Source organism: Molothrus ater, chromosome 14 (assembly GCF_012460135.2).
Source record: "Molothrus ater isolate BHLD 08-10-18 breed brown headed cowbird chromosome 14, BPBGC_Mater_1.1, whole genome shotgun sequence".
In the NCBI taxonomy this organism is placed as follows: domain Eukaryota; kingdom Metazoa; phylum Chordata; class Aves; order Passeriformes; family Icteridae; genus Molothrus; species Molothrus ater.
In genome coordinates, this window is record NC_050491.2 from 16,131,186 (window position 1) to 16,149,507 (window position 18,322).

At 38.9% G+C, this 18,322-nt stretch overlaps 1 long non-coding RNA gene across 5 annotated transcripts in view; it reads right to left on the minus strand.

Annotated features, from left to right (window-relative positions):
- LOC118698865 (uncharacterized) overlaps positions 1-18,322 on the minus strand; it is a 127,193-nt gene that overhangs the window by 38,247 nt on the left and 70,624 nt on the right. For 3 of the 5 annotated variants that reach the window (XR_004981956.1, XR_008508626.1, XR_008508625.1), the window contains exons 2-5: positions 14,470-14,622; positions 13,940-14,083; positions 12,553-12,635; positions 12,022-12,089 (exon numbers count right to left, since the gene is read on the minus strand). This is a non-coding gene — a long non-coding RNA (uncharacterized LOC118698865). Of the gene's footprint in view, positions 1-12,021; positions 12,090-12,552; positions 12,636-13,939; positions 14,084-14,469; positions 14,623-18,166; positions 18,226-18,322 lie in introns of those variants that run through there. The other 2 variants (XR_008508627.1, XR_008508624.1) reach the window with 2 other exon arrangements.

Here is an 18,322-nt window from a genome sequence, read left to right on the forward strand (position 1 = left end):
GTTTTTTTTTGGTTGTTTTTTTGTTTGGTTTTTTTTTTTTTTTTCGCCATTAAATGGCTGCTGAGCTGCCCAAATGCTCCAGGAAAGCTGAGCTGAAATTTCAGCTGGCAAATATTTTGATCTCAAACAAGGTTATTTAAAGTAATTTTACCTCAGCTTCAAGGAGAGTTTAGGAGATAGAAGAGTAATCATGGATGATTAGATAATTACTGAACTATTGAATAATTATTAGATAATTATGGAAAAAAGCAAGCTTATTTAAAATGGTCACAGCATCCTAAACTCAATATTTCTGTATTAATGATCTACAGAAGCCTATTTTCAGACAGTCTCAGACTAACATATAGATTTTTTTGATATCAGTTTTCAACTCCAGTTAAAACAAAGAAGGCAGGAAGAGATTTGAGGACTTTTGAGTCCAATCTGCATGCTTTAGTCATTCTTCTAGAAAATACAAAGTGAGAAAAAAGAGGCTGTAAAATGTTTTCTTTTTTGATAATGGGAGAAAATTGTCCAGTTTCCAATTTTGTTGTTGACTTTGCTGATAAGGAATCAGTTAATGAAATCTTTGATGATAATTAATGTAACAGCAAAAAAAAAAAAAAAAAAGTGATTTATTGTCTTTTAATTTAATGCCAAATTTTATCCTTTTTGCTGGTAATTTATAAAAAAGTCTGTTTCCCTTGAAAAGTCCCTAGGCAACAGTTTTAAAGTCTACAGAAAGCAGAGAGAGTCAAAGGAAAAGATTTGGCAGGACACTAATATATATTAAAAAAAATTAAGCTGTTTAAACCAAAAGATCCTGACAATAAATATTTATCAAATCCTTATTAATTTTCAAATTGCACTGTGGGAAAACTGAGGCTGTTGCAGTGGCTTTTGTGCCTGGCTCCGCAGCTGCTACAGCTCCACCACCAACTTTGGAATATTTGGTTCCATATCACCTCTGAAACACACCTGAGTATTATCCCTGCTCTAAAGAATACAGGAAGTCTGAAGATTTCTGGCATGTAGGTAAAAAATATCAGGAGCTCGAGAAATGAAGAATGTGTTGGAAATGTGTCAGTTTGTGCCAAGGATGTAGAATAACTGAATTCCTCTGCAGGGTTATCGCCTCTGTGATATTCACTCAAGAATGAATAACTAGCACAGAACAAAAATTAACAACAAAAAAATGTAATTTTGTATACAAGAGTTTATAACTCTTTGTTTTCCTCTTGGCTCGGCGTTCCAGTGTTATTATTGAGGGATCCAACAGCCATAAAACAAAGAGAAAAATAACCCAGATTCCATCAGATTTTAGAGTGGAATAGATACCTATTATTCCCTAGAACTGAATAACCTGTGGGCTGAAGATGGTAAATGAAATTAAGGTTTGATGTAACCTCACTGCAGAGCCCAGAGTGATCCTGGGCCTGTCCCTCAGCTCAGCTGCTGCTGAATGAAATCCCCAGGTTTGAGTTGAAATATAACTCAACAGACAACCAAAGCTGCCTGAGAACCTTCAGTGTTCTGAAATTACACATATTTTCCCCCAAATTTCATTAATTTGGAATGTGATGCTATCACCTAATAGTTTTAATAGGATGCATATTATTTAATAAAAAGCCCTGGTAGTTCCTAGGACATTACAACACAATCCAGTTGTTTTCCTGACACTGAGGCCCATTAAAGGAGAAACACAGGGCTCGGGTCACACATGTGCTATTGTAAACCTTGGATTCTGCTCTGACAGATGGGATGGCTGAATTACAATGGAATCAGTTCCTTGTGAGGGAAACTGCAATTCCTTCTTCAGACCTTGTTTTATTTGTCCCAGTAATTGATGCTGGGGCTTTGGACAACAACCAACCCTGCAGAATTGTTTGGGCTGTGCTGGACACTGCTCCTGCTGCTGTGCAGGGCCTGACTGTGACCCCAAATGCAGCCTGAGGAACATTTCACTCGCTTCTGAATCCCCCTCCCAGTACAAACCATTAATTTCAACTGTACATAGCTTTCATACGCTATTTTGCTATTTTTAAAGTTCTTTTAATGGCAAGCATTCAGCAGCCCTACCCTCCCTGAGAATTCAGTGGATATTTCAACTTCTAAACTCATTGTTATAAGCTGCTGCAGATCACATAAATCAAGGTGCTCTAGGAATGAAACACCCAAATCATCCCCTCTGAAAGCTCTGTGTGCAGAACTCTGACACTGAGATGGTGCCCTGATGTGCTTCATTCAAACACCAAATTATTTCATTAAAAGCCAGCAAGTTTTTAAGAACTGGCAACAGAGGGTGATAGAGCAAACAAGAATTAAGTCACTGTTAACTGTGTATGTATTGAACCCTTAAATGTACTTCTCAATTCAAATATAATTATCAGCACGTTTTCAAGCCAAGAGAGTCAGGGACATAAGGGTGTCCTTTGCTAATGCCAACACAGATTACAGAAAACTCCTGTGAAAATTCAGTCACGTGGCTGAAAAGGGCCCAAGGACACAATGGTTTTCCAAGAGATGTGAAAAATGTGGTGGCTGGTCAGACCTAGCTGAGAAAAAGCAAAGCACAGACACACAGAACTAGGAAAATTAGGCTGGGAAGTGTTCCATTAATCTGGATATATGAGTTTTACCAAAATAATAGAGAAAAAAAAATAAGGCAGAATTGCAGCCTGGTCCATTCTAATCGAAATGACTCTTTTCTTTTGAAGGTGTTTAAATAGCTTTAAAGTTATTAATTTTAAAATTTGAAACAAGTACTTGCACGATTTTCTTCATATTTTCTTGCACTAGGAATGAAGGCAAGCAGCTTCCTACTCTGATGAGTGCTATACTGCAAAATTTACTTTTTAGTGCAGGCTACACTTCTTGCAAGCTCTAATCAAATAGATTATTAAGCTAACCAACTAAGAAAGACCAGCTTTTCTTTGCATTAAAATCAACAGCAAGTTGTTTTATCAGATCATAAATAGAGGCAGACACAATTAAAATTGGAAAGACAAAAATTATCAATGGTAAATGAAAATATTCTAATGCAATAAATTCTGAAAATCCAGTGACAGCACAGAGAAAAATTGATGATTTGACTCTAAAACAGCTGAAAGCAAAAGGGATTCTTCCTGCTGATTCAGCAAGGATTTGGGACCTCGAGGCTTTCCCCACTGCCTGAGCTAAAGTTTGGAGTATAACAGCACAGAAATTAATATTTAGGTGTTAGAATTATACTAATTCCATATCAAATCCTGGGCTACCCATTCATTAAATAATGTGAAGATGCTGCATCTCCAAGATCTCTGTTGCCTTGATCACGCACGTATTAGAAATTTTCTGGTTTTACAGAATTTGGACATTCACCAGGATTATCCATTCAATATTAAAAAAGTGCCTTTCAGGCCTGAAAATGAAATCATAAAAATAAAATGCAGCTCTGAGTTTCCACCAGAGCCATTCTAAAGCCCAGATCTGCACCCTGAGCTGGAGCCTGTCCCTACAGCAGGAGAAGTTCCAAGAGGACTTTGGGGTCCCCTGCAGCAGCAGGGGCTGACAGACAAAGCCTCTGAGGGGTGACACCTCAGAGTAAGTCTGAATAACTCAGTCTGAAAGTTGAGCTAACAGACTTTTGGACAGTAGTAAATCACTGTCAAACAATGAGAGACACGTTGATGGTTATAACTCTTTTCTCTGTTGACACATCAATCTGTCTGTCATTCAGTGCAGAACAGAATCCATTACATTACATTAATATGTTTCCACAGGCAAATTGAGAAATTGTGATTTTAATCTCATCAGGGTGGTTATTTTTGCAAATAGCAATTTTAGCTTGTTTAAAGTTCTTCTTATAATAAATTAAATTATAGTTGAAGAAATGAAACATTTAGAGCTGAAAACAACTAAATATTAGTGCAGCTAAATTGCTTTTAATTTTTTTAGTGCTATTGCTTCTAGAGAAGGTAATACTGTATAAAACAGTAATGAAGATACTTCACATTATCTTTCTCAAAACTAGAATAATTTAATTCATGGAGTTACAGGTGCACCAAATATTTCTGGTACATTAAAAATTCACAGGGCTTTTCCCCTGCTCCTTCCCCACGCAGCATTAGCTGATACTCGTGGGTTCAGTAAGAATATTTCAATGCCCCATCAAATAGATAAATAAATAAATAAATAAATAAATAAATAGCCTCTAAAAAAGCAGAATTGTACCAAATCCATGGCATTGCCCCTGCAGGCCCAGATGGAGCTGGAAATCATGGAAAGCTGAGAGACTGGCTCCCTGAACTCACTTCTAACACCAAACACCACACATTCTGCATAGAAACTCTCTTTTTTTGGAGTTCACACCTGCATTTCTGGAGGAATTGGATTCAGCCAACCAGCAGAACTTGTGATGAATCTGAACCAGACCTGTGAGAATTCAAGTTTTTGCCTCTCAGAAGAGAGTGAAGTGTTTCACGACATTTCACATTTAAAGTGAGGTTTTCTTCTGGTACCAAACCAAACCCAAACCAACTGACTGAGGTTCTTTCTCCCTCTGAAGTTTTATTCATGATCCTTATATTTCAGCCTAATACTGCTCTCTAAAGATCATTTTAGTGCCCAGTCAAGTGTAAATCATTCCCTTTGTAGTTCAGGAATATAAAAATACTCTTCCCTAATTCAGTCCTCATGGCTAGAGCTTGAAAGGTACCTTAATGAGACTAATATAATTTTTTTTCCAGCTTTTTGAATATTTTCATTAAGAACAAGGAAAAACGTGGACATTCTCAAACCAGCAAGAGCATCCTGGGCTAAAAGAGCAAATAAAAATATTTTTTTAAAACAGATTGGATGACGCAGGTAACCTTTGCCATTCCTCTGTAGTTTACATGAGTCAAGGGAGAACAACATTAAATTATACAATGCCAGGTATGTATAAATGATATTTTCCTGCTTCTCTGAAAGTTTACCCACCTTAAAGAAAACAAATAATATTTCTCTGCATGCCAACATTGTCTCAATCCCTGTGTTCACATTTTTATACACTTGTGGAAGACCGTGGTGAAAATATCTGGTAAATGCTTGAAAAATAAAAAAGCAAAAATCTTACTTGTGAAAATGGTCTTGATATCATAAAGCTCATGAAATCAGGACAGTTGCTTATGAGTTTTAGCAGATGGAATACTGCAAACTCCATGGAATAATGTAAATTCCTGTCCTCAAAGAGGACACAGAATTTAAATTTGTCTATAGCCCATGGTCTATAACTCCTTTACCTCCACATGTACTTTTATCTTCGTGTAAATAACTTTGCATTGTACCCTGTTGTGTACATTTGGGCTTGTCCCAGGTATATTTCAAATGACAACTCAGTACCAAATGCTTGACATTAATGTTCAGGCACTATTCCTTCCACGGCAGGCAATTATGACAGAGAATTCTTATTTTTTCCCTCTTTTAACCTGGAGCTGACCTGCCACTGGAATGCAGTTTCCTCTCTCATCATTGCTACTCTGTAAAAACATTAATAGCGCCATGTCATGCAACACTGAGAAAAACCCCAAACAAACAAACAAAAAAACCCCTCACAGACCTGAAATCCCATTGTTACTTGGATAATAAAGAGAGGGATTTTCCCTTTATGGCTCAGGGGTGGACACGAACAGGACAAATAATGAGACAAAAAAGCCAAGGAAAACTAGCAGGATCTTTGGAACAAGTGACAGAGGCATGGGGAGGAGCACAGCCCTCCTGCCACACTGCTGCTGGAATTTGTCTGCAACCACTCACTTTGGACAAAAAATGGAACAGAAAGTTTTAGGAACTCTTAAAACCATTTCAGCCCACGCCTGAAGTATTTTGAAAACTTGAGACAATGGTTTGAGCTGGCCAGGTGAGCTGAATTCTTGTTGTTTCACTGCTGACAAACAGGAGGCATCAGTGGGTGAGGTTCCAGCTGGGAGCCCATGGGAGCAGAACCAGCCAGGGGCACTGAGGGGAACACCAGGGCACCAGGAACCAGCAGGGATGGAAACCAGCTCAGCCCAGCAGCAGCTGCTCCCATGGGGAACCCCATGGAGATAACCCTGAGGGCTTCCCTGGCACACCTGCCTGGGGGATGCAGGGATTTGGTCCCTGGATGTTCTCTGTGAGGGGAACAAGGAGTGCAGGAATTTGGTCCTTGGATCTTCTCTGGGAGGGGAACAAGGAGTGCAGGATTTTGGTCCCTGGATGTTCTCTGTGAGGGAAATGAGGACTGCAGGGTTTTGGTCCTTGGATCTTCTCTGGGAGGGGAACAAGGAGTGCAGGATTTTGGTCCCTGGATGTTCTCTGTGAGGGAAATGAGGACTGCAGGGTTTTGGTCCCTGGATGTTCTCTGTGAGGGAAATGAGGACTGCAGGATTTTGGTCCCTGGATGTTCTCTGTGAGGGGAACAAGGACTGCAGGATTTTGGTCCGTGGATGTTCTCTGTGAGGGGAACAAGGAGTGCAGGATTTTGGTCCCTGGATGTTCTCTGTGAGGGGAACAAGGAGTGCAGGGTTTTGGTCCGTGGATGTTCTCTGTGAGGGGAACAAGGAGTGCAGGATTTTGGTCCCTGGATGTTCTCTGTGAGGGGAACAAGGAGTGCAGGATTTTGGTCCCTGGATGTTCTCTGCGAGGGGAACAAGGAGTGCAGGATTTTGGTCCCTGGATGTTCTCTGTGAGGGAAATGAGGACTGCAGGATTTTGGTCCCTGGATGTTCTCTGTGAGGGGAACAAGGAGTGCAGGATTTTGGTCCCTGGATGTTCTCTGTGAGGGGAACAAGGAGTGCAGGGTTTTGGTCCGTGGATGTTCTCTGCGAGGGGAACAAGGAGTGCAGGATTTTGGTCCCTGGATGTTCTCTGTGAGGGGAACAAGGAGTGCCCTTCAAAGGGAAGCACCAAAATGCACTGGCAAGGACACACTGGGCTCACCTGCCATTCCTCTAATTCCATTTCTGTAATTCCAGAAGTTCACAGCTTTGTTAGCATGGCTAAAACAGAGTGGTTAGAGGCAGCAGAAATATGACTCCATTCAAACCTCAGACAGAAAAACTTCTCTTTTCAGTGTTTCCTCACCACTGTTTGGGAATTTCCAATTCCTCGCAGGCTTAAAGAAATCTCAAGAGCAGCATAAAATTATTGAATTAGTTTTAGATATGCTAAGCCCTTTAGCTCACATTACATCAATGGCAAATGAGGTACATCAGAGTTCTAAAAGGCAGATTACTCATTCAGGATCAAAATACAACTTTGAAATATCTGGCATATGCACTTTTAAAATTCAAAATGTATTAGTAATTAATATTTGGGTTAAAAAGTGTCATCAAAAGTATTTTGATGGGGATTTTAATGAGATAACTCATGACAGTTTAAGATTAATACTTCTGGAAAAGATTATAGTAATTGCACATATATAATTTTCAGATTTTTTTGCAAATACACAAACTGCCACAGAATCTCAAATAAATTGAATTAATACAATTCTTTCCATTGAGAGAGAGAGGAATGGACTTTGTGTACTTTATTCTTCTGTTCTATTTGTGTTATCTTATGTTACAATTTAAAATAAGACTTGTTTCAGATGACTCTCATGTAGTGAAACAAGACAAATTTTAGTGTTTCAGTTTTTTGCAGCTATGATTTAGCATTCAAAAAAGCACCTTTACAAACCAACTCATTCTGCTGCATTTTTTAACTTTTGTAAACAGATTGCAGAGAAGGAGCCAATGCAGATCTGGACATCTTGTATGTCATCAGGCACAGCTTTTGAGTTTTTTATTGCATAAGGGATGGATTTCTGACAACACATTTTAAAAATTGCTTCTTATCCAAAAAACGACAGGCAAGAAAATTACTCATGGAGAAGAATCTTTGTTCAGTGGGAGCAGAGCCCCCACGTTCTCTGCACTGGCCGAGGGAAGTGGCCGCACATGGAACACCAGACAGATCCCAGGGAGCAAAATCTCCCCAAAACCCCTGCCACAGGGGCTTCCCACTGCAGTTTGTGCTTCTACTCCAGCCCCTGGCCTGGAGAAGGAGCAGAGACACCTGAGCGTTCCCCAGCCAGAGGTCTGTTATTACCAAGTCTGTCAGTGTAAGAATAAAGTCAGAATTTTAGACACTGGACAGTGCACTAAACCCCACACATGGATTTTTTTTTAATAGTTGTTATGCCAGCTGTGTGGATTATGATAGTTACAGAGGATTTTAGAAATTTGTTAGTTTTTCAACATCATTGATTAAAGAAAGTAATAATAATTAATAAGAGGGAAAGTTTCTTTACAAATGTTGAAGCTCTCTAAGGAGGAGGAAATGTTTGGTAGAAGAAAGTGATCAATGTTCACTGTGGCAAAGGATGAACAGAGGGTCATTCAAGGTTTAGTCTCAAGGCATATGAAATACATATATTACATTTTTAATGTAATATAACTTGTATAAAAAACTTACATTTTCTAGCCATTCTAATATTTTCATAAGAAAAAGAAAATTCCACTCATAGACTTTACACAATTCTAAATCAATGCCATCAACTGTATTAAACTTGTCAGAAGGCAGATCCAACATAGCTGAACAGGTGTAATCAGGAAATAAATATTATCATAGAATGATGGGGGAGAAAGGTGAAACTATACTGCTGACAAGTGTATGCTATTTCATTAAAAAATTCTGCTTTTATCTGTAACAATGATCTGAGGACGACGATGCAAAAATTTTTGAAAACATTTAAAAATTCTTACCTGATGAGAATTTGAAAAGACTAGAAAGTCTAATTCGAGCAGCCACGAATACAAGAATACACCATAAAAACTCACACTCACTACTGGCATGTGCAGAATGTCCAAAGTTCCTCCCTGTGTGTTCAGGAGCTCACCTGGAGAACATCCAACATGAGGTGGTTCCTCTCCAGTGAGTTGATCTTGCCTGACATCTCTGTTCCCTCGTTCTGGATGTCCTGAACAGAAATCTGTCCCATCTCTCTCCTGCACAGATCTATTACACAAACCCCTCAGCACTTCAGATTCTCTGCAAAACAGACGATTTTGGGGAACAGCACCCAGTTTTGTGTGTTCTGCTTTCCTGCAGGAATCCACAGTCCCTGTGAATGTGTCACTTTTCCCCAGCCTCCATCCACGGTCTCACACACCCAGCAACCCTCTCCTCTGGCAGCTTTCCTTCCTTCCTTCCCAGAACAGAAACCACTCATACATTTTACTCCTTTCCCCAAAATACTGCTACTAATTACAACCCCACCAGTACTTTCTAAGTTTGCTAAACTTGCTCCAGCAGAGAAAAGACTTTTGACTCCATCTTACCCATTTCCCTTTCACCCTTCACATGGCCTTTAATCCATCTAACAAATTGATTCATATCTGATGGTCACAGGCCTTTTTCTGGCCAAACCTGAGGTTTTTTTCTGTTTGGATCTTTCGTAAATTCTGTTTCTCTTTCCTGTTGTCTCTTCCCTTCAGATCATCCTGCACAACTCTTACAAATTTGTTCTTTGCATTACATGACATTATTTCAACTATAGATACTGAGTCAAAAAATTTCTCTTTAAAAAATAAACATAATATTTGCAATATTTGAAATATAAATAGCAACCAGTTAAATAGCAACCATCTAAACAGAACTTGAGCTGTACAGTGAATAAAAAAGCCTGGTTTGAATTCCTGCACAGTATCTGTTACATCTCTACCAAACAAAAGAATGAGTTGAGTACAAAATGAACCTCTTGTTTTCCAACAAATGCTACTTAGCTTTAGCTCATAACATTAGCTGAGAAGATTAGGCCTATGAAAACTCAATTTTCCCAGTCCAATGGGAATAGTGGAAAATAATACACAACAAAATAATAAAACCAGCCTTGTTTTACTCAAAAGAACCTAACACTGTGTCAACGTCCCCTTCAAGTGATTGATGAAGTAATATGGAGCTACACCAAAACAGGGGCTGGCTATCGTTTAGAAAAACAAACACGTTGGAGTCAACCAAGGAAACAATTGTACAGATAAAAACCCCAAACCACTGACAAGGCAAAGAACACAAATCAGTCCAGAAAAAGGAGAAGTGCAGAGATAGCAGTGGGGTTCCATTTGCTGCCTGGCTAACCAGGGACAAAGGGCTGACAGGTAATGCACTGGAAAAACACTGAAATTCCAGGCCAAATTCCAGACCAAAATTCCATCTCAGGTCAAGGCTTTTGCACAGCGAAGAGAAATGGGGTGGGAGAAGGGCCCTGGCTGCAGGGGTTGTGGGGAAATGTGTGCTGTCCCAGAAAACACAGCCTCTGCTTCCGAGGGACCTTGGAAGCGTCACCAGGGCTGAAGGTGTGAGCTCCAACAGGATTCCTCAGCAGGAGGAATTTTCAGTGAAGTAGCCCTTAGGAGAAGTGTGGACCACAAGAAGAATTTTTAAAGAATATTTTTAAAGAAACTAGAAATGTCTCCTGAAGTTTTTAATACAGATCTGATCTCTTACAAAAGGTTTTACTGAATTTTCACCTGCATTTGTAAGAATCTGCCTTCTAACTTTTGTAGCTTGTTTATTGAATGGATAGCTTTGGTTCAGCACTCCAAAAGCTATGGAAGTGGATGCCTGAATTCCTAAAAGCTGCTGTTAGACACACCTGCATTTGTCACAGCCTGACAGGCATGAGCACACCTGGACAATTGCCACGGCTAGAGATGGCAATGGTTGATTGGGTAATCCAGAGGAGTGGGGACTCCACAGCATTTCATATAGTTTTCCCTAATTTTGTATGCTGCCACATGGATATTGCACTTCTGCCATGTCCCAAGAGTGTTTGAGCTCTTTCCTGATTAACTTCATGGTTTACATTTGCTCAAGTTCTGAGATGAGTGTGCAGTGCTGTGGGACCCTGAATCTCCCCAGGGTACTGCAGTGTCCTTGAAAGGTTTTGTTACTGGAGACAAGAAATTGAACCTGGAAGGAATATGGTCTGTGAAGAGCACAACAGAACCACAGACTCAGAGAAGCACCTGGAAGAGAAAGGGAACAGTCTGCTAATTGTATTTTAGGAGAAGTGATAGAAGTTATGAAGCCAGGCAGATCAAATCAGAAGGAGGGACTGTTTTGAGCAAAGGCAGAGGGGATAGCAGCTGTGAGGGGCTGACAGAGACAAGGATCTTGTGCTGAGGCCCCAGGTTGTCAGACTCCCAAGTTAGCTTAAAGGTCACCTGTGAAAGATAGCATTTCAAAGGGCAAATATTACAAGGTTGCCCTCTCTGCTCCTACAGCTGAATTAGGCCTCCAAGAGATGGACTTTGAAGGATGGCACTCCAGGGCTCTGCCTCTTCTCTCCCATCATTTGTCTCTGTTATAAGACAACACTTTATATATTTACTTCAAGATCAGCAATGCAAAGAGCAAGATTACATACAGGGATAAAGAACATGTGCATTTATCATGATAACTATCTACTACAGAATACCAGAGCAAGAAAATTAGGTTGGGTGAGGCTTTTTGGGGTTTTTGTGAGACATTGGTAGAATCACTAAAAAAGAGTTTGCCAAAACAGGAAGATTTTCTTGTTTGTAAAGGAAATAAAACACAAATTGGCCTGCAAATTCTTATAAAGCATCAATGACAGCTTTTGCAACTGAAGGAGGTACTGCAAAAAATGTTTTTTATATTTGTAGGAAGAAGCTCATTGAGAATTTGGCTATCAAGCGAGTGGAATGGGATGGGAAAGTTCAGAACCTTAAAAAAAGAAACCCAGCAAAATAAAATCTGTTGGTTTTAAGCAGGTAGATCAAATGATGAGCACTCCAAAAGTGAAATACTTGCTGATGTCACGGAGAGAAGCACACAGAAAGCAGGTCCTGCAATAACACGGGATTACTCTCAGAAGGACACTTTGGCAAGTACCAAGAAACACTGAGGTTATCAGAGCAAAAAAAGAAGTTGTGCTGTGAGCAGGCCAGCAGTGGGAACAGTGGCTCAGCAGTTCCAGATTCAATGGCATCACCAACAAATGACAATTATGGGCTAAAACCTTCAGCTTTGTGCACCCACCTTCACTCCGTGGCCAGGCAGGGATGGGACTGCCACAAATATTAACAAGAAAGAGGTAAAATCTCGGCCTAGAATGGAGAAATAAGAGGTCAGGAAGCATTGACTAAAACAGACCCTTTCAAATTAGCAGGAGCTGATCATCTGCCAGCTGGAAAACTGTTCACAGGGTCTCAGGGCAAGTGTTGGTGTCTTAGAGGACAGAGAAAGGACAAAGTGCTGCAAAACTGACAATATCAATCACATATATTGACTAGAAATGAACAGGAAAAGGGAAGGGGAACTGGGAATTGGAGTCTGTGGTCCATAATTGGACATTACTTGTAAATGCTGAAAATAAGGAAATAAGGGACAACAACAACAAAAAAACAGTGCAAGGAAAATTCACCTTGTTTCATTTTGCGGATCATTTCTTTACTAACTATGACTTAAAAATGAAGAAGTTAAGTAAATCTAGGAAAAATCTCTGACTTGAGATACTTGCAAACAGATCTTGGGTTTCTAAAGAAGAATCTTTGAAAAATGAAACTTTACCTTAGTAAAATGGAAGTGCTTTAGCTGAGCACTAGAGATGAAAATTTACAGGATGTGCCAGGGACCTTAGATGGAGCCATTCCCTGTGGGAAAAAATTTGCACTGTATCACAAGACAAAACTCCTCAATTAAGATTAATGTAATTCTAAAATAATTCTCTAATTCTTCAGTGAAAATTTAAGTACATTTTTGCTTTGCAAAGTGACAAAAATCAAAATGACATATAGATACCAGAAAATTGGATTCTTAGTCCAGAAGATCTTTCTAATTGTAAATTTTCTATTTGACATGGATATAATTCCAAAAATATTTCTAATCTAATATTACAACTACTGTAAAAGAAAGCTAGGAAAAGAGGCTGGTCCAGGACAGTGTTTTAAATAAGCAAATCTGTATTTAGAGAAGAGAGAATTTGGCAAATGATCAGATCAAGAGCTATCCTCATCTAAGGCAAAACCCTTCCCTACTCCAAATCTCCTGACTGGTATTTCTTCTTTTCACACCTATTTCCATTCAGCACCTTGGGAAATTCTTCTAAGTCTAAGAAAAATATGTTGTGCTTAAGCAACTCCTGCCTTGCACTAATCTTCTGACTTCATATTTGCCATCTTTCTACACTACCCAGAGTGTGCTTAGTCTGCAAGAGTAGCATGGAAAATTTTTAATTCTCTTGAAATACCTGGTACTGAGCAACGTCAGGTGAAAGAAATTTAATTTTGTGGAATATCATTTGGCTTTGATACAATTTACCCTACCTTGTACACTAACTCCAAATTGAAAATCAGGTTTTTTTTTGTCTAAGACCCCTCCTTCAAAAAAATTAAGCTGTGGACAAGAAACCCTCTTTCTGTGTTTTCTCACAGGTGTAGTCATTGACCCCTGAATATTTGTCCCCTTATTTTAGGATATAAACAGCTTTGTTATTAACCCTCAGAGTTTCTGACCTTGCTGCTTTTGTGAAATAGTAGTGCGAGAGTGGAATTTTCTTCCAAATGAAATGTTTACTCTATAAAGCTGTAACTGCTATATTGCATTGTATTTTTATGTTTATTGTTATGAAATGATGTTATTTGTAAGTATAATTCTGTAATAAAAACAAAACAAAGATTGATGCTGAAAGAGAATGAAATTTCAGAACATGCTATAAAACTAATCTAATACTGGAAAATCATAAAAAAGTGCAATTACTCTATTTACAGGTGAAAAGGAAAAACAACTGCATACATAAAAATAAAAGCTTTACTTTTATAGTAAGAAGCTTATGAACATTGAAATGAAAGTGAAATCCTCTTACAAACAAAAGGGTTAATCTTAATTGTGCATCAGTTTTGACTATAACAGGAACATTATTTTAATGCTGTAAAACCTGTTTTTTACTCAAAAGTACCTTTGCATAATGAATGTTGTGGCTGGTGCAGAATTTGCCTGAGTCTTTCCACATAAATCAAACTGCAGCCAAACTCCTTTTGTTTTGCAGAGCTGATGTTCAATCACAATATTCTCTTTGGTGCCATTCTGGAAGTACCAGATCCTAGTGAAGAAAGATCAGATTTTAAAATCCACCCATAAAATATATGTGCAGCCTTCAGAAATATCAAAGGATGGGGCAAAAAGATAATTTGGGATGGGGCCAGTTGGAGCCACAGAATTACGTGTGATGGGCTGGAAGGGACAAGGAGAATTTATGTCTGATTATTCCTGGTTTATCCTAGAAAACCTCTAACACATCTGGGAAGTTCCTGGGGAACAGGTACATCTGTAAAAACCACAATCCACAAGAAACATTGATGTTTGCTGTTCTGGCAATGTTTCCAGTTTTGAGTGGAATGGGTTGAAATTTCCTCCTTGTCAGAGGAGCTACTTTGAGAGAGTTTCAGGGTGATTTGTTGCAGTTTAGAAGACAACAGTGAAACCAACCTGTGGTTTTGCACCACTGTCCTCCAAGGATGAGGAAAATGTCTCCATGTGACACAATATTCATAATCCAGGGAAGAGATAAATTTGGAAAGCAAAGTGGCATGTTGGTAACAAGGTGACTTCCAAGTCTCAACCCTTCTCAATGGAGCGTTCCTGTATGGAATAAAGGAAAGATACGAAAAGAATTTACCTTTAATTTACCCTCAGCCTGCCTATACCAGAACTAAAAATCCCAACAACTCCTGTGCAGAATTTCCTGAGTTTTTTGTACCAACATATGAAGTATCCATCAAACACTGACTTCTACAACAACAAAAGTGCTGTTGGTACAGCCAAAGAATTTATTTGCAAGGGAAGATCACATCCCCCAAAATCAGACACTCCATCCTCCTTTTGGAATTTATTGTGCAAAAAGAGAAGAAGGAACCATATTAATCCAAAGCAAAATGGAAAAAGCCCGTGGAAAGAGCTACTTCCTGAGCTATAGTAATTAAAAGCCTTGACATATCTATGAAAGAAGGGCTTGGATAATCTTTATTATACTGTAAGCAAGGCAAATGGCAGATTGATATCCCTTGGCACAGGAATACGCTACTAAATATTTGAAGACAAGCTGTGACTTCAAATATCACATCCAACTGCAACTTTAATTTTTTTTTTGCAGAAAAAGCAACTCATGCTGAGGAAGATATGGCTTATTTGAAACTTATTTACTGTCATAACAGATGGTGAAGACTAGAGAGAATATAAATGAAAAATATGGGGGCCCAATAAATGTCAAGGCTCCCAACTTGGTTTGTAAAATTAAAAGAAAAAAAAAAAAAAGAAATCAGCTATATCTATGCAAGATACAAAAACTTAACAGAATAGATTAGCTCTTTAACATCTTGGAAATAACCATTTTTCTGCCCACACAACGTGAGATCAAAAATTGCATTGACTTTACAGTCACTGCCATCTTGAAAAAGTTATACAGCGTGATCTATGCAGAGTTACCATTGTTCAAAGCTCCTTTTCAGGCTTTACCCCCAAAATTCTGGTAGATTATGACAATTTCATCAATTATATCCACAATAGCCAAGATGATTTCCCATGAACCCATGGAGGGGTCGGAGCTTTGTTGGCTGTATTTGCAACCCTACAGCCACAGCCTGAGGCAGGAGGTCAGAGCTTGAGCCAGAGCCACAGATCCAGGCCCTTCTGTTGATGGGGAATTTTTCAAGTCTGGGGTTCTCATTTCTAAACAAAACAAAATTTAAAACCAGCAAATCTGCAGGACAAGATTATTCCTTATGCTCTATCCTCTTTCATCCTCACCTCAACTTCTCTCTTAACTTCAGGGAGAACTGAGCACTCAGGACCAGGAAAAGCATCTGGCATCCCACAAAATGTACTTTGGAATCTCTTCACAGAGGAGGACTGTGGCATGATGAATCCATCCCTGCTTTCTAAAGTGTGCAGGTGAACAAGGAAACACAAAGGAAGGAGCAGCATCCCTTCACCCGTGGAGGAAAACTGCATTTGGGCAGCTCCTGGAGCCATCATTGCCTTGGCAATGCCTCTGCTATTGAGAGCAAACAAACTTGAGAGGCAGAGCTGAACCAAAATGACATTAATGAAAATCTGAAATAAATTCTTAATGTGAAGTTACATAATGAAGCTCAGCCTGTCTTCACCTTACTGGAAAAAGCTTCCACGGTGACACTGTGTCATGAATTGACACTGCAGTTCACAGCAGAGCACAAAGCCAACAGCAAAAAATAGATTTTATTCTATATTTAGCTCCTCTTGTGCTGTCTTATGTCACCTAGGTGACTGGAAAACACACCACTAATGCAATATTTCATTCATTAAATACTGCACAGCTTTTAAATTTTACTTTAAATCTAGCAATGAATTTCAGAACGTGGTAAGAAATGTAACATTAACCATCAAATAAAGGCACAAAGAGAAATAAGGTAGTGAGTATATTTTTATACAGTTTTTCTTAATGAAAAACAAGGAAACATACACAAAGTCCTGGAGTTTTTCATGCTGCTACCTTTTATGTTTTCTGTGCATTGTATTTGAATGCTCTCCTCTTGATTATGTTCTCTGAAACACTTGTTTGAAGTAAGATACTTTATTTTAATAAGTGGAACAAAGCTTTGAATAGCTTGGTTCAAAAAACAGTTTTAAATGAAAGGAGCTGTTGCTAAGCACAGGGATCTTTGCCAAATACTTTTTAAATGGTTTATTGTGCCCTAGCAATCCTGAGATTAAAAACATCTCTTGAATTACAATGACACATCAAAAAATAAAATTAATGTGGGGGTTTTCATTACAAGAACTGAGCCTCTGTGTGTTATTCTTTCCATTAGATAAGAAAGAAACATACTGTGGTACATTGTTTTTGCTGTCAGAGAGAGCTTTTAGGCAAATATACACTATCACACTACATCCCTCATGGATTCAATCATGCACTCTACAAGTTCTCCTATTAATTTAACTTAATGCTCAGGATTTAAGGGATAGACTGTATATTTTCACATATTTTTCTGCTCTGGGGAGGAGTTATTTTTAGACTCCATAAGTCTTCATCAGAATCAGATCACATTGACTCATCCCGCTACAATATGAGCAATGGGATTGCCTCACTCTGTAATAAACACTTAATTTTCCACTGCTCTTGTGACGTTACAAAACAAGTGTTTGACCAAGATCTGGTGCTGCAACACTGCAGAGCACGTAGATCTCATTGCCAGTGAGAAACCTGAGCACAGAGTGCAGGATGTTTTAGGGAAAAGCACAATCAATAGCATTTCCCAGCTAATACAGATGTCTAAAACAGTGCTCTGAGCAGTGCTGGCCTCAGAGAACACAAATTGTGATTTAGAACAAGGAAAAAGGAAGTAGAAAACCCAACAGAGAGAACAGCTGCTAATTGATTTTAAACCAAACTCAGTTTCCACACCTTGAAATCTTATTTCACTCTGTATCTGGGGGCTGTGAACAGCAAAAAGCCAAAGTTGCAGATATCTCACACTGCATTGGAAAGCAGCCCATGAGGATTGTTGGGATTTTCCTGTAAATCACCAACTCCTCTGTTTTACCCAACATCTCCCAAGCTGCCACTGACAGACAGCACAAGCCCCTTGCCAGATAACACGAACACCCTGGTACTGCAGGGCTTTAGCCCACAGGTTTTATGTCTTAGCCCACAGGTTTTATGTCTCAGGAAAAATTAAAATATTCATCTGCAAGTTATAGATTACAGCAAATTAAACCCAAACACATTGTGCATATAAAACTGAGCCAAATCTGACCTAGGAAAATTGGCAAGCACAAGAATGATTGGAACAAGTGGGTCGGGCTATATTGGTGCTGTTACTCACAGATGTAACACCTCAAATAACAAAGGCAAACATAGAAAACTTAAAGAATTTGCAGTGAAATCCTGCCACTTCCATACACTTTCTTGGACAGTCCACTATGAAGATACATATTCAGTTTTTTTAAAGCTCAGAACATTTCTTTCACAAAGAATTTTAGTGGCTGTCCCACACTGTCACACTCTTAAGAGAATCTGCACCTCCAGGTAGGCAGCTTTTTTAATTCCCATCTGAAATGGGAAATAAATAAAATAAAAAATAAACATTTATAATAATAATAAAATAAAAAAATAAGAGGAACATGTCAAGAAGAAAACCAAGGTCACCTTTTCAAGCTGGCCATGGATTCCTTGTTCTCCAAGCTGGCACAAATGCTTGGAATTTCAGTGAGGACCTAGACTGGCCAGAAAAGTGCAGAAGGTTATTTCCTACTCCTAAAGGCACAGGAGTGAACTTGGAAAAGACAGATATTAAAGATGCCA